Here is a 20,118-nt window from a genome sequence, read left to right as displayed (position 1 = left end):
AGTTGGAGCTGAAGGATGTGTACAAATGGAGATTCCCCTGGCAACAAGGAACTGATTAGTCCATGAACTAGTGACCAGTTATTGACAACAAAGGCCTGATAACAACTATGTGATTGGTTCTCTGAACAGCTTGGGGCTTTGACTAAATGGGGAGAAGCCATCCCACCTTCAGCAACTCAGGAGCTCTCACTTCAGCAATCATTTTAAGCTGTGATTTTAATGAGTAAAATACTTCTTTATTAGTGTGAATCAGTCCTCTTGTTCCTCCTGCTAACCAGTGAAAGCATTCAGAAAAGTAAGACCGAGGAACAGCATTCCAATCAGCAATCCAAGACCCATCTTTGCAGTTCCTATGAACAGACCACATTTTCCCTCCATCCATAACATCTATTTTTTTTTTGTGTGTGCGTGTATGTGTATATACACAACAGGTAATTTATATGAGGGTTTTAACTACATTTTGCTAGTTTTGACTAGAGTAGTTATGTACCAATTGATGATTATTGTTAAGCTATGGCTATAGTCGATTTGTAATAAATACTAATACTTGTTAAGTACAGTAACCTGGTGGGTGCTTGCTGTAAACATGGGTCTGAAGGTCAGGTAAGTTGGGAATTCCATCTTTTTAGAAGAAATCTTGAAGTTTTTGGAATATCAGGGTTTGATTTCCAGAATGTTAACCCAGTGACGTGTGATATTTTCATCAGCCAAAATTTCTTTAAATTTTAATCAAGATGGGTTGACTATGAATGGTAAAGGCATTGCCATGAGAAATGAACCAGATAATGGTTATTATCTATTTAATTCTGCTACACACAAATATTTGTGCCAAATTATGAATCCATCTGATTATTCTAAATTATTTTTTCAGAATAATTCTTTGCACACTCAGAACTATTCAGCAAATGTTGTTCAAAGATGGAATCACATTTCATGTCGGATACTGAATTGTGAGTTTTGCTAATTGGATAAGTTCAGCACCTTCCTTATTAAGAGCAATTGTCTGCTCTGATTCACCACTCTTTTGGAAACCAGGACTGAAATTAATACTCTCCTCTCAAACAATGCAAATTTTGCTTTCCCATTAAATTGTTTTTTTTTTTGCAATTTGTCTTGATGAGTGCAAGATGAAAAGTTATGACAAAAATATATCTTTTCTCATGAATACTCAAGAATGACTAAGTTTTCAATATAGTTACATAATATTAAAAGTCGATTCTACTTGCTAAGTATTATCTTATATTTTGAGAGTGCATTTACTTCTTCAGAGACAAAACCCAAGGTGTAGCTCTCTAGATTAACTTTGGACCTCAGTGTTTCCACTATTCTCCAAAGCACTCATGAAGATTTCATGGGGATCATTCCAAAAGCTGTTGGAGAAGAGATCTTCCGACTCTCCTTCAAACCTAATGCTTACAGTCTGCTCAGCTCAAGTATGGACCATACCACTTTAGATTATGATAATCATTGCCAACATGACATGGTAGCCATTGATAGCCTGGAAGTGCTAAATTTGGATGTGAAAACTGCTGGATAGAGAGATTAGTTAAAACAGGAATGTTGAGTAATCAGATCAGCCACGATCTTATTAATTGGCAGAACAGGCTTGAGGGGCTTCGTGACTTGCTCCTGCCCCTAACTCACATTAATGTGTTCATAAAGAGATGGAGGGAACATCAGCCGGATTCTAGGACCTATTAGGTGAGTAACTTAATCTCCAGAGCTAGCTGGAAATATAAGATAAGAAGGTAGAGGCACTGCCACTGCCATGATCCTTGCAGATTATAAGATACCCTCCCCCAGCTGCTCCGGTTTCCTCTCAGAGTCCAAAGATGTGCAGGTCAGATGAATTGGCCGTGCTAAATTGCCCATAGTGTTAGGTGCTTTAGTCAGAGGGAAAATCGGTCTGGGTGGGTTTCTCTTCGGACGGTTGGTGTGGACTGGTTGGGCCAAAGGGCTTGATTCCATACTGTAGGTAATCTAATCTAATCATACCCGACCGAGCACAGAGCTGTGAGAAGGAGGAGCTTGAGACAGCTCCAGCAAGTACCAACAACAGCATAAGCTGTGATTGTTTTCCACTTGTCTGGTTGTATGGTCACGACATGACAGAGCTAATTCAAATTACTAAACTCAGGGGACTATGCAGATTGCAAGAAATCAAAAACAGGGGGAACTACAGAAGAAAGGTTTTGTACTTAAGCTGCAACTTTCCGAGGGTTTTGTAGATTATCCTCTTTTGTAGATTAATTTCTGAAAATATAATTTTAATATATTTAAATATTTTTTGACTGATCTTTGTTGTTACTGTTTTCTCTTGTATGGAAACATCTATTTGCAGTGAGCCATGTTTTGCACTTCTTGAACACTGACACCCATATTATATCATCATTTCCCTGGTAAATGTAGATGAAGTACAAAGCTAATTCATCCACTTCCTCTTTAATTCAGGAACCTGAAATGCCAATTTTATTTTATGAAAACAATTTTAAAAATTATAACTTTTTAAAAATAATGTAACTTATTTATTCATTTGGATTCATGCCTCAGCTGTTGACAGATTGAGTGGAAAGCCTGGATCCAGATTTAATGCCAATGTTCCCTTTAGATGGTTGCTAGGAGATATGATTCAGTATAAAGCTGATCTGATTTCCTTTCCTCTGCCTTGGCATATATAGCTCTGCTTGATACTTCCCCATTGCACATCTTTTAAGTTGGAAACTGATTAGGTCTACAGCCACCGTGGTAACAAGTATTCGCATGGCACATGTTGCCTTCACTCACACCACCAAAACCCCCAGAATGTTGCAGCTGAAGTATAAAACCTCCAAGTTTTGTGCTTGTTAAGAAATGTTTTATAAAGGCTTAGATGACATTGATTCACTGTATTTGAAATAGTGAATGCCAGTCCATTTGTATATTTCTTATTCTTCAGATTTTTATTTGTAGAGAGCTGTAGCTGGAATGCATTTATTTAAGTCTAGAATTTTCTGTATGTTCCAGTGTAGACAGGAAACAGGAATCATGAAAATTTGAAGATTGCTTCTTTCTGCAGCTTTACTGTGGAAAATTCCATCTGCTCTGAGCGAGCCATATTTTTCCCAAAATAATTTGCAAAGTTGAAAAGTAAGAATTTTCAGTGTTGATTTTGTGATCTTTCACCATAATAATGATAAAATATATTCAGAAATATCCATAAGATGCTCATAACAAAATAACAAGAAGTTAGGGTGGGCAGAGGTTTACAGACTTTTCTGATACTCCTGATTAAAAAACCTTATAAGGAAAAGGCTGGAGAGAAACTAAAATCTGCACAGCCCCAAAAAGGCATCATGTTTCCGAGGTCAGTTGAACATTTGGTAATTATGTCACACTAAATTGGGATTTTTAATTTAGGTGGGTATTTGCTATATACTGACTTCATCTCCCCCTTATAGCAATAACAATAAAATATCTGATATCATTTTGTAATAAATAATTTACTTTAATCTCAACATAAACTTTATCTTAGTTTCAGTGAAAGAAAATGACAATGAATTGATTAAATGAATGGCTAAAACTAATATTGTGAGCTAAATTTGGAAAATGTGAAAATTTTGTTGAAAGATATGAAAAATAGATCAGAAAATTTTCCAATTGGTGAGAAGATTGAAAATGTTGAAGAGTAAAGAGATTTATTGGTCCAACTTTGGAAATCATTAAAAAATACTGGACAGCCACAAAATACATTTAAAATAGCAATTTAAATGTTGGCCTTTAACTCAAAGGGCAGAATATAAATCAGAGAAGGTGACATTATAGCTATATAAACATTTGATTAGATTCCAAATAGAACATTGCATAGAATTCTGGGTTCTGCAGCTCAGAAAGTGTATTTTAAACTTGGAGAAGATGCAGGTTAAATTCACCCAATTAATATGTGGTCTAAAAGGGTTAAATATAACAGAGGGATTGCACAGATTAAACTTGCATTGTCCTGAGTTTTCAGAGGACAATCTAATTGTGGTATACAACATAGTAAAAGGTGTTGTGGAGAAAAGTCATTTTCTCTTATGGACAAATTTGAGAACAAAGAGGCAAAGCCTTAAACTGATAGCTGGACCACTCAGGTGTGAAGTTAAAAAGCACAATTTCAGACCTAGGGAATTGAAAATTTACAGTTATCTCCTGCAATAAACTTTTGAAGTTTAATCAATTGAGATTTTCTTTCCAGGTGCGAGAACCACCAGTTATGGAAATAAGATGGAGTGAAGATGCAGATTACTTAGGAATGACTCATCCTGTTCCGATGTTCCCAGAAACATCACTTATTTATATTTCTAAGGCTTTAAACTTTCTTGAGGATCAATCTTTTAGGTGAGACTGAGAGTGACTGCCCTTGACATCAAATCGTGCTTAATTGTGTATGCCATCAAGGATCCCTACCAAAATTGGTGTCAATGGAAATCGGGGGGCTAATCTCTCTGCTGATTGCAGACATACTTAACATGAAGGAAGATTGCTGTAGTCGCTGGATGTTCACTGCGAGAATTCATCAGGGTAACGTCCTCAGTCCAACCATCTTCAGCTTCTGCAGCAATGATGTTCCTGACATTGTAAAATGATTTGGAGTTGGGGACTACACGTAACGTGTCAAAGTCTGCAGATGACATTAAGATGAGTGGCAGAGCAAAGTGTGTAGACGAGTATGGATAGTGTAAGTGAGTGGGCAAAGGTCTGGCAGATGGAGTACGGTATTGATAAATGTGAAGTAATCCATCTTGTTGAAACAACAGTAAAAAGGACTATTATTTGAATGGTAAAAAATTGCAGCATGCTGGTGTGCAGAGGGACCTAGGTGTCCATGTGCATAAATTGCAGGTGCAACAGTTAAGACAAATAGAATCCTCCATTGCTAGAGGGATTGAGTTTAAAAGCAGGGAGGTTATGTTACAGCTGTATAGGGTGCTGGTGCAGTTTTGGTTTCTTTACTCGAGACAGGATGTACTGGCATCGGAGGGGGTGCAGAGAATGTTTACTGGGTTGATTCTGGAGTTGAGGGGGTTGACTTAAAAGGAGAGACTGAGTAGACTGGGATTATATTCTTCAGAATTTAGAAGAATGAGGGGGATCTTATAGAAACATATATAATTATGAAAAGAATAGATAAGATAGAGGCAGGGAGGATGTTTCCATTGGCAGGTTAAACTAGAACAAGGGGGCATAGCCTCAAATTTAGGGGGAACAGATTTAGGACTGAGTTGAGGACAAACGTTTTCACCCAGAGGATTGTGAATCTAAGGAATTCCCTGCCCAGTGAAGTAGTTGAGACTTCCTTATGGAATGCTTTTAAAGCTAAAATAGATAATTTTTTGAACAATGAAAGAATGAAGGGTTGTGGTGAGAGGGTAGGTATGTGGAGCTACAGCCATAAAAAGATCAGCCATGATCTTATTGACTGGCGGAGTGGGCTCAAAGGGCCAGGTGACCTACTCCTGCTCCTTGTTCTTATATTCTTGTGTAAGGTCTGGGTGAAGTTGCTCATGAATGATGGTATAATGTTCAGCACCATTTGCAACTCCTCAGATATTGAATCAGCCCTGTGCAGTTACAACACGACCTTGACAACATTGGGTTAATAAGTGACAAATAGCAATTGCATCACATCAGTGCCAGGCAATGGCAATCCTCAGCAAGACAGCATCTAATCATCTCCCCTCCAGACACAGTGACAACACCATTGCTGAATTCCACAATACTAATATTCTGGTCTTACTATTGGCCAGAAACTGAACTGGACCTCTTCAGACTGGGCTGTTTCGGTCCTCATAACATAATTACCCTTACTCTATCAAAAGGTCAGAAATGAGGATGTTCATTGTGCAGTTATCAATGCTCAGCACTATCCATCACTCCTCAGACACTGAAACAATTCTTGTCCAATGCAGCAAGACTTCACCAATAACTAGGCTTAGGTGAATATGTGACCAGTAACATTCATGCTGAACAAGTGTCAAACAATGATTATCTCCAACAAAGAATCTAACCATCATCCCTTGATATTTAATGCTTGTTTCACCGCTGAGTTGCTGGCTTTCAACATCCTGTAGGCTACCATTGACCATAAACTGAACTGAATGAGCCATACTGTATCACCAAAAGTATGTCAGAGACTAGGAGTTCTGCAGTGAGTAGCTCATCCCCTGACTGTACATCTACATGACACCCGTCAGGAGTATGATGGAATACTCTCACTTTCATAGATAAGTGTAGCTCCAAGAACAACCAGAAACCCAACATCACCCATAAAAAAGAAGCCTGCTTGATTGTCACTTTTAAGCATTCATGCTATTCAACACCAAAGCACAAGTGCAAGTACAACCATTGATGAGCTGCTGAAATTCATCAGAGCTGGATGCAGTTTTGCTTGCCGAGCTGGAAGGTTCATTTCCAGATGTTTTGTCACCCTACTCGGTAACGTCTTCAGTGGGCCTCTGGGCGAAGTACTGCTGATGATTTCTGCTTTCTATTTGTATGTTTGGGTTTCTTTGGGTTGGTGAATGCCATTTCCTGTGGTGATGTCATTTCCTGTGGTGATGTCATGTCCTGTTCTTTTTCTCAAGGGTTGGTAGATGGGGTCTAACTTGATGGGTTAACAAACATATCAAGTTAGACCCCATCTCCCACTGCCTGAGAAAAAGAACAGGACATGACATCACCACAGGAAATGACATCACCAACCCAAAGAAACCCAAACATATAAACAGAAAGCAGAAATCACCAGCAGAGCTTTGCCCGGAGGCCCACTGAAGATGTTACCTAGTCGGGTGACAAAATGTCTGGAAATGAACCTTCCAGCTCGGTGAGTAAAACTACATCCAGAACTTCAACCTGAGCTACAAATCTTCTCAAAAAAGTTCAGCAGGGATCTTTAGATAGCATCTTTCAATCCCATGAGAATTATCATCTAGGACAAAGACAGCAGATACATGGGAAGACAACCACATACAAATTCCTCTCCAAACCATATACCACCCTGACTTGAAATTATATCACTGTTCCCTCATTGTTAATGAGTCAGAATTCTGGAACACCTTTCTGGATCATATGGCATTCAAGAGGTCATTAGATAATTATTTGGATAGAAGTAGTGCGTTAAGTGTGTGGTGAAGAACACGAAAGACTGACAATAGGTAATGATACTTGTTTGAAGAGCTGGTTCAAGCATGATTGGCTGAATGGCCTTCTTCTGTGCTGGACCAATTCTGTGAGCACTGTGGGACACCCTGCACAAATGGACTGCAGTGGTTCAAGAAGGTAGCTCACATCATCATCTGAAGGGCAATTAGGGGTGAGCGCCAACTGCTGGCCTAGCTAGCAATGCCTATCCTCCCTGAAAGAAGTAAATAAAAATGGACAATGAGGCAAGATTGAAATATGAACTACAGGGAGAGTTTGGGAAAAACAATAAGGTGAATAAATGGATAATGAATGGAGACAGGTTACTCGTGTGCATGCATGGAATCATTCCCTGGAAGAAAACAAATTCAGTTAAAAATATATTTTAATATTTGGTTATATTTGTGGTATAAATAGAAAAGCACACTGGGAAACAATATGTTCAGATTGTTCTATAATTTGGGGAATTGCATTCTTAAATTGTTCATGTTGGTGTTGCATTAACAAACATTCTCAGAAAGAATGGTGTTGTTTATCAAATGTTACAGAAATGCAGACGGCATGCTTATAAAGGGTTAACAGATGAAAACGTGTACAATAGCTTTCACTATTTTACAAAAGTTGCTCTGTTTCATCACTTGAATACAATCAATCACTTTCCTCTGAGTGGTGGGCATAGTTTTGTGCATTTTATTACCAAAGTGATGATCATGTACAGAAAAGAACCACAATGTTTTGGAAATATATAGCCCTGCCACATTGCATAACCAGGCTATGTGAAAAGTCAGAGTGCTCCTTATGCTTTTTAAACACTTTAATTGCCCAATTATCTTTGACCATCTCATCCACAACATGCAAAATGACAAAACTGCTTTGCCTTGGCACAATTATTGCAAAGACATGATTGCAAGACTCAAAATAAATCAGACTAAAAATACCACTATGCCCAGAAATGATATTTGCTCTATGGATGATGAAAATTGAACATGAGTCACTGGTCATCGTTTCATACTGCCATTAGCTTCTAGGTTACTATTGCAACACCACAGCAGCAATTCCTGTAAATCGATTTGCATTGGCAGTGAGCAGGACTCCATTGTAATGAGGAATGCTTAAACAACTGCTATCTTCATTTTGTCAACAATTTTTATTGCTTGCATTGAATGCATAGAACAGCAGAACTAGTGGGTGGAATTTAATATCTTCCCTTATCTTTCAGAGGCAGGGTGGAATTATTAGGCATAGAGACCACCAGCTGGAAATCCCAGCACCCGTCCCTCTCTTTAACGGATGTATTGTTTTGGATATGTTTGATAGAGTACAAAATCACAGGGATAGCAATGACAGCTAGGTCCATGGCACCACGTGTGGCTCTGGTGCAAAAGATGGGAGGAAATAGAGTGGATAGGGCCATGGTGATAGGGGATTTAATTGTAAGGGAAACAGACAGGTATTTCTGATGCTGCAAAAGAAACAAAAGAATGGTATGGTGCCTTAAAAAGTATGACTTCAAAGATAGTATACTAGTGCCATGTGCAAATAAGAGTAGAAATAACAGGATAAACCATGTGTGAAGAAATGGTGTATGAGGGGGGAGGGGGGGAAGGTGGGATTGTTACAAGTAAGATGTGTTGTATCTGGGTTGGAGAAGTTGGGATGGAGGATGAATCTGCTAGTGCTGTTAGAGAAGCTTTAAACTAAAGTCTGTTTTGGGGGAGCAAGTGGCATTTTTACCTCTTTCTCTCCACTCCTACAGCAAATTATGTGTGTCATGGGAGATTCAAATGTAAGGCCATGTTTTACACTTACCTCTTTTTCTTACCCTTCTTCTAATCGCTTTCATAGAGCAAAATATCAGCCCTTCTTCTGGGGAATGGTAATGAGTCAGATTTGGGTATATGGGCACATTTTGGCTCAACCAGTTTTTGCAGTAGCCTTACCATGAAATTGGTGCTCTTTAAGAGAAAACTCTGTTTCTTGTTCTAGAATTTAAGGATTTTTTTTGATGTTGTGGTGCTGCAAGCATTTTAAATTCTGAAATTTTCCGTGAACAATGAGTATGTTGGACTATGAGGGCAAAAAAGTGGGACAGTAGGCTTCCGCATAGTTACCTCTAGCATTTCCCCAATTCTCGGCTATTTCTGATTTTTATCCCCATGCTGCCTCTCAGCAACATCACCTGAAAGCATGTTTGTACATGTATGGTGAGACACCCCAGCTCTTTTCAACTATCAGGCCTCTATCCCTCCACTGATTGCAAGTTATCAGGCTCCACATCTGGTACTGAATGAGCAGAATTTTTTTGCAAATTAATGGAAAAATTGAAGCTGTTGCCTTTTCCCCCTGCAATGAAATCTGTTGTGTAGATATAACTCCATCGCTGGCAAATACTTGAGGTTGAACCAGACAGTTCATAATGTCACATTAACAATCTGTGTGGAGATGAACTTCCTGCTACTTTTGAACCATCACTGTGGCTGGCACAGCAACACTGCTGCCTCGCAGAACCAGGAACCTAGGTTCAATTCCACTCTTGAGTGACTGTCTGCAGGAAGTTTGCGCATTCTCCCTGTATCTGCGTGGGTTTCTGTTGAGTGCTCTGGTTTTCTTCCCACAGTCCAAAGATGTGCAGGTCAAGTGGATTGACCAAAATAAATTGCCCATAGTGTCAGGTTAAGTGGGTTAGCCATGGGAAATGCAGGGTTACAAGGATAGGGTAAGGGGGTGGGTCTGGACGGGAAGCTTTTTGGAAGGTTGGTGTGGGCTCGATAGGCTGCTTCCACATTATAGGGATCCTATGATTCTCATTGTCAGAGTTGCAGGTCCACAAGGACTTGATTGTGGGATCTTAAAAGAGGTGGCTTGTGAGATAGCTGATACTTTTTAATAATTTTCTAAAACTCCTTTGTGGGGAAAGTCCCATCAGATTGGATAGAATGCGTAACTCCTTTGTTCAAAAAGGGAGGGAGATAGCAGGAAACTATGGATGAGTTCAATTACCATCTATCATTGCAAAAATGGTAAAAGCCGTTATTAAAGAAGTCATAGTAGGCAGTTGAATAAGGGTAATGAAGATAATCAGGCAGAGTCGACAGCTAACGACCAAACTATCTGAATTCTTTGAACAAGTAGCATGCTGTGGAACTGATGGATTACTGTGATTCAATATCTAGAAGGCATTTCTGCGTGGGTTTCCTCCGGGTGCTCCGGTTTCCTCCCACAGTCCAAAGCTGTGCAGGTCAGGTAAATTGGTCTTGCTAAATTGCCCGTAGTGTTAGGTAAGGGGTAAATGTAAGGGTATGGGTGGGTTTCGCTTCGGCGGGTCGGTGTGGACTTGTTGGGCCGAAGGGCCTGTTTCCACACTGTAATGTAATCTAATCTAATCTAATAGTAGGCAGTTGAATAAGGGTAATGAAGATAATCAGGCAGAGTCGACAGCTAACGACCAAACTATCTGAATTCTTTGAACAAGTAGCATGCTGTGGAACTGATGGATGTACTGTGATTCAATATCTAGAAGGCATTTGGTACTGTATCACAAATAAAGTTATTGGGGAAAATAAAATGGTGTGTGGATGACAATTTCAAATAGATAGAGGACTAGCTGACTGACAGGAATCAGAGATAGGTATAGGTCTTTTTCAGGTTGGTGAGACATAGCAAGTGGTATGTTACAGGGATCAATATTGGGACTTCAACTGTTTACAATTTATGTAAATGTCCTGGATAAAGGGATGGAAGACGCAGTTGCCACATTATCCGATGACACAAAGTTAGGTAAGAAAGTAAACTGTGAAGAGGATATAGGCTGCAAAAAAATATAAATTAATGGTTAATAGATGGTAAATTAAGTAGTAGTGCTGGCTTGAGAGACTGAATGTCCTATTCAAGGAGCTTGTTTATATGTTTGTATGGCCTTGCCCCTCCTATCCCTGCATTTTTTTCAATTGCTACTTCTCTCAAATACCTGAACTTTTCTGATTCTGGATCAAAGAATTGCAAGCTGGGTACTAAATATTCCGGAATAAATGGTCTTGAAAGATGAAGAAGGGAAGTCATTTTCTATACTGACCTATAATGAGGTCAGCCAGTTGGAGTGCATCGAATATGAGTTCCCTGATTGGGGCTGTTAATCTGGTCCAATCAGGGAGACCTGGCTGACATAGGAAGGTTGAGTATCAGGGATAGAGACTCTCTGGTACCTGAACTTTGTGTGGTCTCTCGTCATGGAATGTTCATACATAAATACAGTGTGACTTGGTGATGATTTGCTGGCTTCTGCGGAGTTATTTTAGTCGGTTTGCACAGTTGATTCAGAATGTTACACTGCTGAACACAGAAGATAGTGAAGTGAAGAAGGTGTTTGGTATGCTTTCTTTTATTGGTCAGAGCATTGAGTATAGGAGTTGGGAGGTCATGTTGAGGCTGTACAAGGTATTGGTTAGTCCACTTTAGAATATTGCGTGCAATTCTGGTTTCCTTCCTATTGGAAGGATGTTGTGAAACCTGAAAGGGTTCAGAAAAGATTTACAAGGATGTTATCAGGGTTGGAGGATTTGAGCTTTAGGGTGAGGTTAAATAGGCTGGGACTGTTTTCACTGGAGCGTTGGAGGCTGAGGGGTGACCTTACAGAGGTTTACAAAATTATGAGGGGCATGGATAGGATAAATACACAAAGTCTTTTCCCTGGGATGGGGGAGCCCAGAACTAGAGGGAATAGGTTTAGGATGAGAGGGAAAAGACTTAAAAGGGATCTAAGAGGCAACTTTTTCAAGCAAAGCACTGTACATGCATGGAATGAGCTGCCAGAGGAAGTGGTGGAAGTTGGTATAACTACAGCATTTAAAAGGCATCTGGATGGGTGTATGAATAGGAAAGGTCTAGAGGGATATGGGCCGTGTGCTGGCAAATGGGACTAGAATAGGTTAGGATATATGGTCGGCATGGACAAGTTGGACCAATTGGTCTGTTTCCACTGCTGTACATCTCTATGACTCTATGACCTGTGACAGAGGATATCCCAGAGGGATAATGAAGTTCATTTATTTGCGCTAAGAAACAAAATACGTGCACTACATTGCTCAGTATATACTATAGATTACCAAGTAGTGGAAAAGATTTAGTTGAACTTATTTGCCACAAAATTACAGGGATATGTTTTGTTTATAGATTAAATGCAATGCAGGATTCTTAATTATTCTAATATCGATAGGGACGCTAATAAAGGGCTAGAATTTCTAGGAAAATTTTCAATGCTGTGTGTGTTTCTGTTATCAGAAGTATATAGAAGTTTAGAAGGAATGTTATCTGGTTTGAAGGATATTAGTTATGAAGTGAGATTAGACAAGCTTGATTTATTTTCATTGGGACATTGGAGGCAGAGGGGAAACCCAATACAAGTTTACAACATCACAAGATGCATTGGTAGAGTGGATAGTTGAAGTCTTTATCCAAGGTAGAAATATCAATTATTGAGGACATAAGTTTAAGATACAAGGGGGAAAGTTTAAAGGAGATGTAAGAGAGGATGATAAGAACCTGGAATGTGCTGTAGGAGGTAGTAGAAGCATATACAAAAGCAATATTTAAGTAACATCTTGGCAAATGCATGGACAGGCAGGGAATAGAGAATATGGACCATGTAGAGGCAAAAGGTTTTACAGTTCATAGCAGTTTATACGTTGGCACGGGCTTGGCGCAAAAAAGGAGCTGTTCCAATGCTGTACTGTTCGTTCTTTCTTTTTTGTTAAAGAAGCGGACGGATAAGAATCTGAGCAGGGAGACACAGGAGGAGAACTAAGTGTTGAAACAGAAGACAGAAAGGTAAGAAGCAAAAGTGGAAGGCCATAAAAAGGAGAAAAACAAACATAATGCAAAACGAAGTGAAGATGACTAACAAGGTTAAAAAGTAAAGCCTAAAGGCTTTGCATATGTTTTAATGCATACAGTAGTCACAATAATGTAAGTGAATTGGCAATGCACATAGATATGAATGGTAATGGTATAATTATGATTGTTGAATCATGATTGCAGGGTATGGACAAAAAGGGAGAGGGGGTGGTGTTGCATTGTTAGCAAAGGAATAAAAATGCAATAGTGAGAAAGGACATTGTCTTTGAAAAACTATGATGTGGAATCTGTATGGGTGAAAATAAGAACCACAAAGCGGTAACAATTGTTGGGGGTTGTCTAAAGGCCTCTAAACAGGAATTAAAGGCAGGCAAGGCATTAAACAAAAAAATCAGAGATGCATGCAGTAAAGATACAACTGCAGATGAGTCACTTTCATTTACATGTAGTTGAACAAGCTAAATTAGCAATGATATTGTACAGGAGGATTTTTCTGGAGGGTGTATGTGATTTTTTTTAAAAAAGTCCAATTTGTTGAAGAACCAATCAGAGAACAGGCTATTCTAGATTTGGGTACTACACAATGAGAAGGGATTAATTAATGCCCTGGTTGGTTGTCATCCTTTGGGAAAGACCGACCAACTTACATTATAATCCTTCCTTAAAGGTGGAGAGTGAAATAGTCAAACCCGAAATGGGGGTTCTGAATCTAAATCAAGGGAGCTCTGAGGGTATATGAGATGTAAGTTGGCATGAAAGCATTAGGGCACCTCACTGAAAGGATTGACAGGGGGTAGGCAATGGTTAATAGTCAAAGAATTTGTGCATTAATTATAACAATTAATCTTTCCTGTCTGATGCAAAAAGTAAAAGAGGAAATATGACACTGCCTGCATTGATAGAGCTGCAACCCTGAAATTGGCTCTCTATTATTGGGAGGTGGGATTCCTGGTGGAGGCAACCAGAGAATGAGAGATGTCTTTTGCATGTAGATAGGTAAATTATACTTTGCCTTTTTGTCCATTTTGTCCTCTGCAGCAGCAGCTGATACTGTACTGCCTGGCCTCATGTCCTCTCCCATTTCCCCTGCAGATCACAGGATCCCAAACAGGATTTCCATCGCCAAACACTTTCTTTCTCCTGGTCATCTTTCATATGCCATCTTGCAGTTTTACAAGTCCAAGGTTGCATTGCCAAGTCACAGCACCCTCTATTGTCAGGTAGAATGCCTTTAATCCTGTGGCAAATTATCAAAGGCATTCATAATGTGAAACATTGTCTGACCTGTGTGACCACATTTCCATGTTCTAAATTCCATGGTAGTGGTGGTGTGATGTCCTCAAATAGTCCTCAAAAGAATGGTCTTGAGCAGAGACCACACTTTTTGATAGAGGTCAAACCCTGGGAGGTTTATAGTTGGACCATTCACCAGATCCTCCCATTACAATATTGCAATATTGGTGTCATCCCAGAAGTTGCATCATTTATTCTTTCTCTCAAAACCTGCACTGTTGAAAGAATTTGCAAATGCCCAGAAAGATATATATGGTTTATACAGGTTGCTATGATAAAATCCAGTCAGGCAGAGTGATGTAAAAGCAAGCTGCTCTAACTAAGAATCATAGAATCAGAGAATTGCTGCAGCCATTTCACACATTATGTCTGTGCTGGGCTCCTAAGGAGCAATTCACATGTTGTTGCCCTTTTGCACACTGTCCCGATATCTTTGTATTTTTCTCTACTTCAAATGTTTAGAAAATATAGAAACAGAAGGTGGTCATTTGGCTCAACCTGTCTGTGATAACTAATTAATGAGCTACCTACCATTTTCTAGTACTTGCACTGATGAGAACTGGGACACTAGGCTAAAAGATAGTGTAACAGACAAGCAGTTGCAGACTTTTGAAGAGATATTTCAGTATGCTCAAAATAAATAAGAGGAGGATCTGCCATCTGTGGTTAACTAAGGAAGTTAAGGAAAGCATCAAACTTAAGGAAAAATATATCACAAAAATAATTAACAGTTCAGATGATTAATCAAAATATAAAATAACAGCAGAGAATGGTAGAATATGAAACTAATTAGAAATGTAAAAATAGATAGCAAGAATGTCTACAGGTATCTAAAAGGGAAAAGAAAAAAATAAAGCAAATGTTAGTCCCTGTAGGAAGTGAGGATGAGAAATTAATTGTAGAAGTAAACAAATATTTTGAGCTGAATCTTACCAGAAATTGTCTAAGGGGTTTTTTTTTTTGGAGAGTTTTGGAGAGTTTCTTATTACAAGGCCTAGCAAGTTTTCTCATGCTGTCTTCCCAAACTCACCGCATTATCCATGCTCCACTCATCCTAATCTCCCATTCACCATAGTAGGTAGCTCTAACGATTGCCTTGTACCTCCAGTCAAATGTTGGCAGTCTGGAGGTTTCATTTATGGTGTACATCATGGGAAAGCAACAAGGAACCAATGCTTCTCAGGGCCCATGGATGCCATTAATAACACTTGCACAGAATTCTTGCAACTATCACCATTTAAGAAACAAGCCATGCACTTTACCATTCCTTAGCCACTCTTCACCTTATAAACCTCTCTATCTGAGTACTTCTCTTTTCCCAAAACACTTACTTTTATTCAGCAACGGTAAAACAGAAGAAAAACTCTTTTAAACAGAAGATATGTTTGCATCTTGGAACAGAAATGAACAACTTGCCTTTTGAGGACCAACAAATTCATCATCAATGAACACACCTCTGATCTACTGGAACCAGTTGTCAATTAAGACTTGTCTGACTTGACACTGTTGAGTTCTCTCATGTAGAAGATAATGTTCCTCCTGCTCGATGTCCTCACCTTCATCTTTGGAAGACTGCTCCCATTCTCCCAAATCTTCGGAGTCTATTACATCCCATCTATGCTTGTTCCAGTTGTGCAGAGGACAGCTTGCTAGGATTATGTAGCACATTCTGGCTGGAGCATATTGCAAGGACGCCAAGCCTTAGAACCGCATCTTCAACCGACCTATCATCTGTTCACCATAGCCTTGATCAAATATTGGGCTGCATTGTAACTTTGCTCCATCACATTTAAAGAATTGCATTGAGTCATTAGCCTTGGCCTCAAAGTATAATCCCTATCTCCCAGTATCCTCATCATTGCAAAGCAATCAGCCTTTGAAATGTAGCAGTCCATGTTGTGTAGGTATATTCACAGTTCCAGTTTTAACCCTGTGGCAGTGAAGTATTCCATAACACTTCTGATATGTGTCTTGTAGACAGTGGACAGACCTTGGGAATCAGACAGTAAGATTTTTAGCTTTTGTATCATTGAATCAAAGCCTCCTTCCACACTGTCAGGGTTCTATTTGTCCCATTATGTCTGCAACTGTCCTCCAAAGAACATCCCATCCAGACCTACCCTGCTATCATACCCCATAACCCCACATTTACCATGGCTCATCCAATTGGGCTATGTATCCTTGAACAATAGACAATTTCAATACAGCCAGTCCACCTAACCTGCAAATCTTTCTATTGTGGGAGGAAACCAGAGCACCCAGAGAAAACCCTAGCAGGCATGTGGAGAAAATATAAACTCCATGTAGACAATCACCCAAGACTAGAATCAAACCCAGATCCTGGGCACTGAGACAGCAATGCTAACCACTGAGCCACTATGCTGTCCTATTTAGCCGCAATATATATAAGGCTACTCCATAGTACATGGACTCTTCCAGCGCAGTACAGGCCCCTTGGCCAGAATTTGCTACATTTGGATAATAGACACTTTAGTATCTCAGGGGTTGCAAATTATACTCAACATTGTGTGATTTTTCAGCTACAGTCATGCATGGACGTCAGAGATCCATGCAGTATCTGAAAAACCTGGAAGTAATACATTAGCACAATGTTGGCACATTGATTGGAGCACATGAGCCCTCAGAGTGGCTGCATAGCTTAGCGGAAATGTTGTTTAAAAGTCAGCCATGTTGCAAGGGATCTTGAGTCACATTTCAGCCAGATCAGGTACAAGTGGCAGATCTCCTTCCCTGAAGGACATTTGTGAATCAGCTGGGCTTTTAAGCCACTCAATAGTTTCATGGTCACCATTACAGCATTCAGGGTGATTACAATTTCGAAATGGAATAAATTGCAATGGTGAAATTATAACTTTTGAGGTGTCTAACTGAGACAGATGGGTCTGTGACTTCAATGAACAGAGGATGAGTGCCTGTGGTAGCGGTTCAGTTGGTATGTGGGGAGATGCCTTAAGATGAAAGAATAGGTGAAGCTGCATGATGTGTTGGTCTGTAAAATGCTCCACATGATTCTGGTCACAATACCAAATGGAAAAATCTTTTTAAATTTGCCTTTGTTCTGATTCTGACAGAAGGAGTGGACTGATAATCAAGTTCCACTACTCCAAAAGCAATACCAAAAGTGCAAATGTCTTATTTAATCATCACAATGGGCTTTCTCTTCTCACTGTTACCTAGAAACAAAGAGGCTTTTACCAGGTTTCTTCAAATATTTTAAAATCACTCATTTATTAGAATCAAGCATGTGGCAAAACTGGGTTATCAACTCATTAACTTTGCAGGATCAAGTTTCACCCCTTCACTCAAAACACATTTTTAAAAAATTCATTCACAGGATGAGAGCATCACTGGCTCAGTCAGCATTTATTGACCATCCCTAAGTTAAGAATCAACCACATTGCTGTGGGTCTGGAGTCACATGTAGGCCAGAACAGGTAAGGATGGCAGTTTCCTACCCTAAAGGACATTTAGTGACCCAGATTTCCTGACAATCGACAATGGATTCACAGTCATCATCGGACTCTTCATTCCATATTTTTATTGAATGCAAATTCCATCATCTGCTGTGGTGAGATTCAAATCCACATCCCCAGAACATTACTAGTCCATGTACTATGGAGTAGCCTTATATATATTGCGGCTAAATAGGACAGCATAGTGGCTCAGTGGTTAGCATTGCTGTCTCAGTGCCCAGGATCTGGGTTTGATTCTAGTCTTGGGTGATTGTCTACATGGAGTTTATATTTTCTCCACATGCCTGCTAGGGTTTTCTCTGGGTGCTCTGGTGTCCTCCCACAATAGAAAGATTTGCAGGTTCAGCGATAATACTGATAGATCATTGCCTCCCCGAAAAGAGGCAATAGTCATACACAAAACTGCACAGTCCTGAAGCACATCATGAGTTTGAAAACTTTCGGCAAAAATAGAACAATGATAAGATGGGTTAACTCCTCAAAGTTTCCTCAATTTTCCTTCGACAAAACCAAGTTGCCGACAATCATGAATGATGGAAAACTTTCAGACCTGATTTTAGATTCAGATGAGAAACAGGTAGGAACCCTGACAGTTGAAGCTTTGTCAGGGTTTTAAATTGTTTTTCTGAAAGAGATAACTTTTAATTGGCTTTGCTTTAAGGTTTGTATCTTACTGATTGAGCTGCTTTCTGTTGCAAGGTTCTTCAACAATTCACATCATAGGTCTTTGACGATATGTAGCAACCTGACCATAAATGTTGTTGCTAGGCAATGAAGAGCACAGATCCTAGACTTTTCCAAGTAGGTTTGTCCAGCATTGCACAACTCCATTGGACTCTTCTCACAAAATGACTTGGTTTTTCAGTAAATAGCAGATAATCCACTGTTCTCTTTGACCTTCTTACTTTTTGTTTGCAACACATCAAATCAAGTCTCTTCAAAGTAGAAATGTCCTCAAGGTTCCATAGTCTAGGTTCTCTGGGAACTCTAACCTAGTTAAGCTGAGGGACGAACTATGTAGTCAAGTCCCTTTGGTCTTGATTTTAACTGGGCAAACTTAGTAGAAAGTGGGAGGGATATGGATGTCAGTTTCTCTGGCAACACACTTTCTTTTTATCACATCTCCCAATTAATCTTGTCATTTAAACAGGTAAGCATCATGGTTCTGAAAGGGTTAATATCGGAGGTAGCCTTAAATTGCACCCAAAAAAATGATGTCAGACCGGTTTCCGTAGAGATAAGGCAGAATCTTACGGTCTTGTAGAGTGATAACCTATATCCACAATCTCCCAGTAGTCTCTCAAACAATGTCTATTTCATTACTGTAACTTGGACCTGAATGCTATCATACAGTATACAACATATTGTTCAAAACAGCAGCTTTTGGCCTCCATTGAACCAGGCTTCCTCTCCTAGCACGTAGTGTTTCAAGATTGTAAACTGGAAATTTAGCTGTTTACTATGTTAGTAATTATAATGAAAATTGTCTACAAAACATGTCACATTGTATACCTCTCTCACTCTCTTCTTTTGCAGTTTCCAGTTTGCCAGCCTGTATGAGAGAGAAAACCCTACACTGTAATTTTCCGATATTAAATTAAAAATATTCATTGCATTGTATAAAATAAGAATAAGACATATTGCTTTAAAATTAAGATGGAATTATCTCTTTGCTTTCTGACTGACTAGCTGCCCACTTCACCTCAAAACAACACTTAGTTGTGACTGTCAGTGTGCGGAGTGAAAAGAGCTACCAATAATGCATGAAATTCCTTGTTTCCATCACGTATTTCTGCTTGCCAAACATATTTTCTGTGCTGTGTTTCTTCCCCTGAGTCTGTCACTGAATCTGAGTATTTCTGTGCCTACTCATAAAAACAGAAAGCTCTCAATTCTGTAACACTAGGTGGCAATGTTACACCTCAAAGATTTTAATACGAACGTTTACATTACCCTGCTGCTTAGTGATACTACTGGTTTTGACTGAGGTTTATTTTTCTTCAATTAACAAGACAGCTTTTAGTGGGCGTAAGATTTGTTTACATTAAAATTTTAGATTGTAATTCACCCTTTCATCTGAATGCTAGTTCCGACGACAGGAACCAACGTTTCTGCTCCCCCTGAGGTCAGGTTGGATTTGACGCTTTTAGCTCACGTAAATTTCCTCTCCTCATGTCTGATTTCTCATTTTTCTTGTCAATCATGGCAGCCTCTAGCTCTGTCTAACTACCTGCTTCATTTAGCACTCCTCAGCTTTACAGTTAGTGCATTTGCTGTCACCATGACGTGCTTTGGATTTCCAACTTCAGACTATCCATTGTCT

The 20,118-nt window shown here is 39.4% G+C and overlaps 1 long non-coding RNA gene across 1 annotated transcript; it reads left to right on the top strand.

Annotated features, from left to right (window-relative positions):
• The first annotated feature begins 203 nt into the window (after window positions 1–203).
• On the top strand, window positions 204–19,400 carry LOC122539273. Its single transcript, XR_006309012.1, has 4 exons — window positions 204–431; window positions 4,214–4,356; window positions 12,911–12,981; window positions 19,332–19,400. It is a non-coding gene; the product is annotated as an uncharacterized LOC122539273 (long non-coding RNA).
• The last annotated feature ends 718 nt before the right edge of the window (window positions 19,401–20,118 follow it).

The sequence above is a fragment of the Chiloscyllium plagiosum genome, chromosome 32, assembly GCF_004010195.1.
Source record: "Chiloscyllium plagiosum isolate BGI_BamShark_2017 chromosome 32, ASM401019v2, whole genome shotgun sequence".
In the NCBI taxonomy this organism is placed as follows: domain Eukaryota; kingdom Metazoa; phylum Chordata; class Chondrichthyes; order Orectolobiformes; family Hemiscylliidae; genus Chiloscyllium; species Chiloscyllium plagiosum.
Note: the sequence above shows the minus strand (reverse complement) of the source record. Positions and strands in the feature narration are given on the sequence as shown.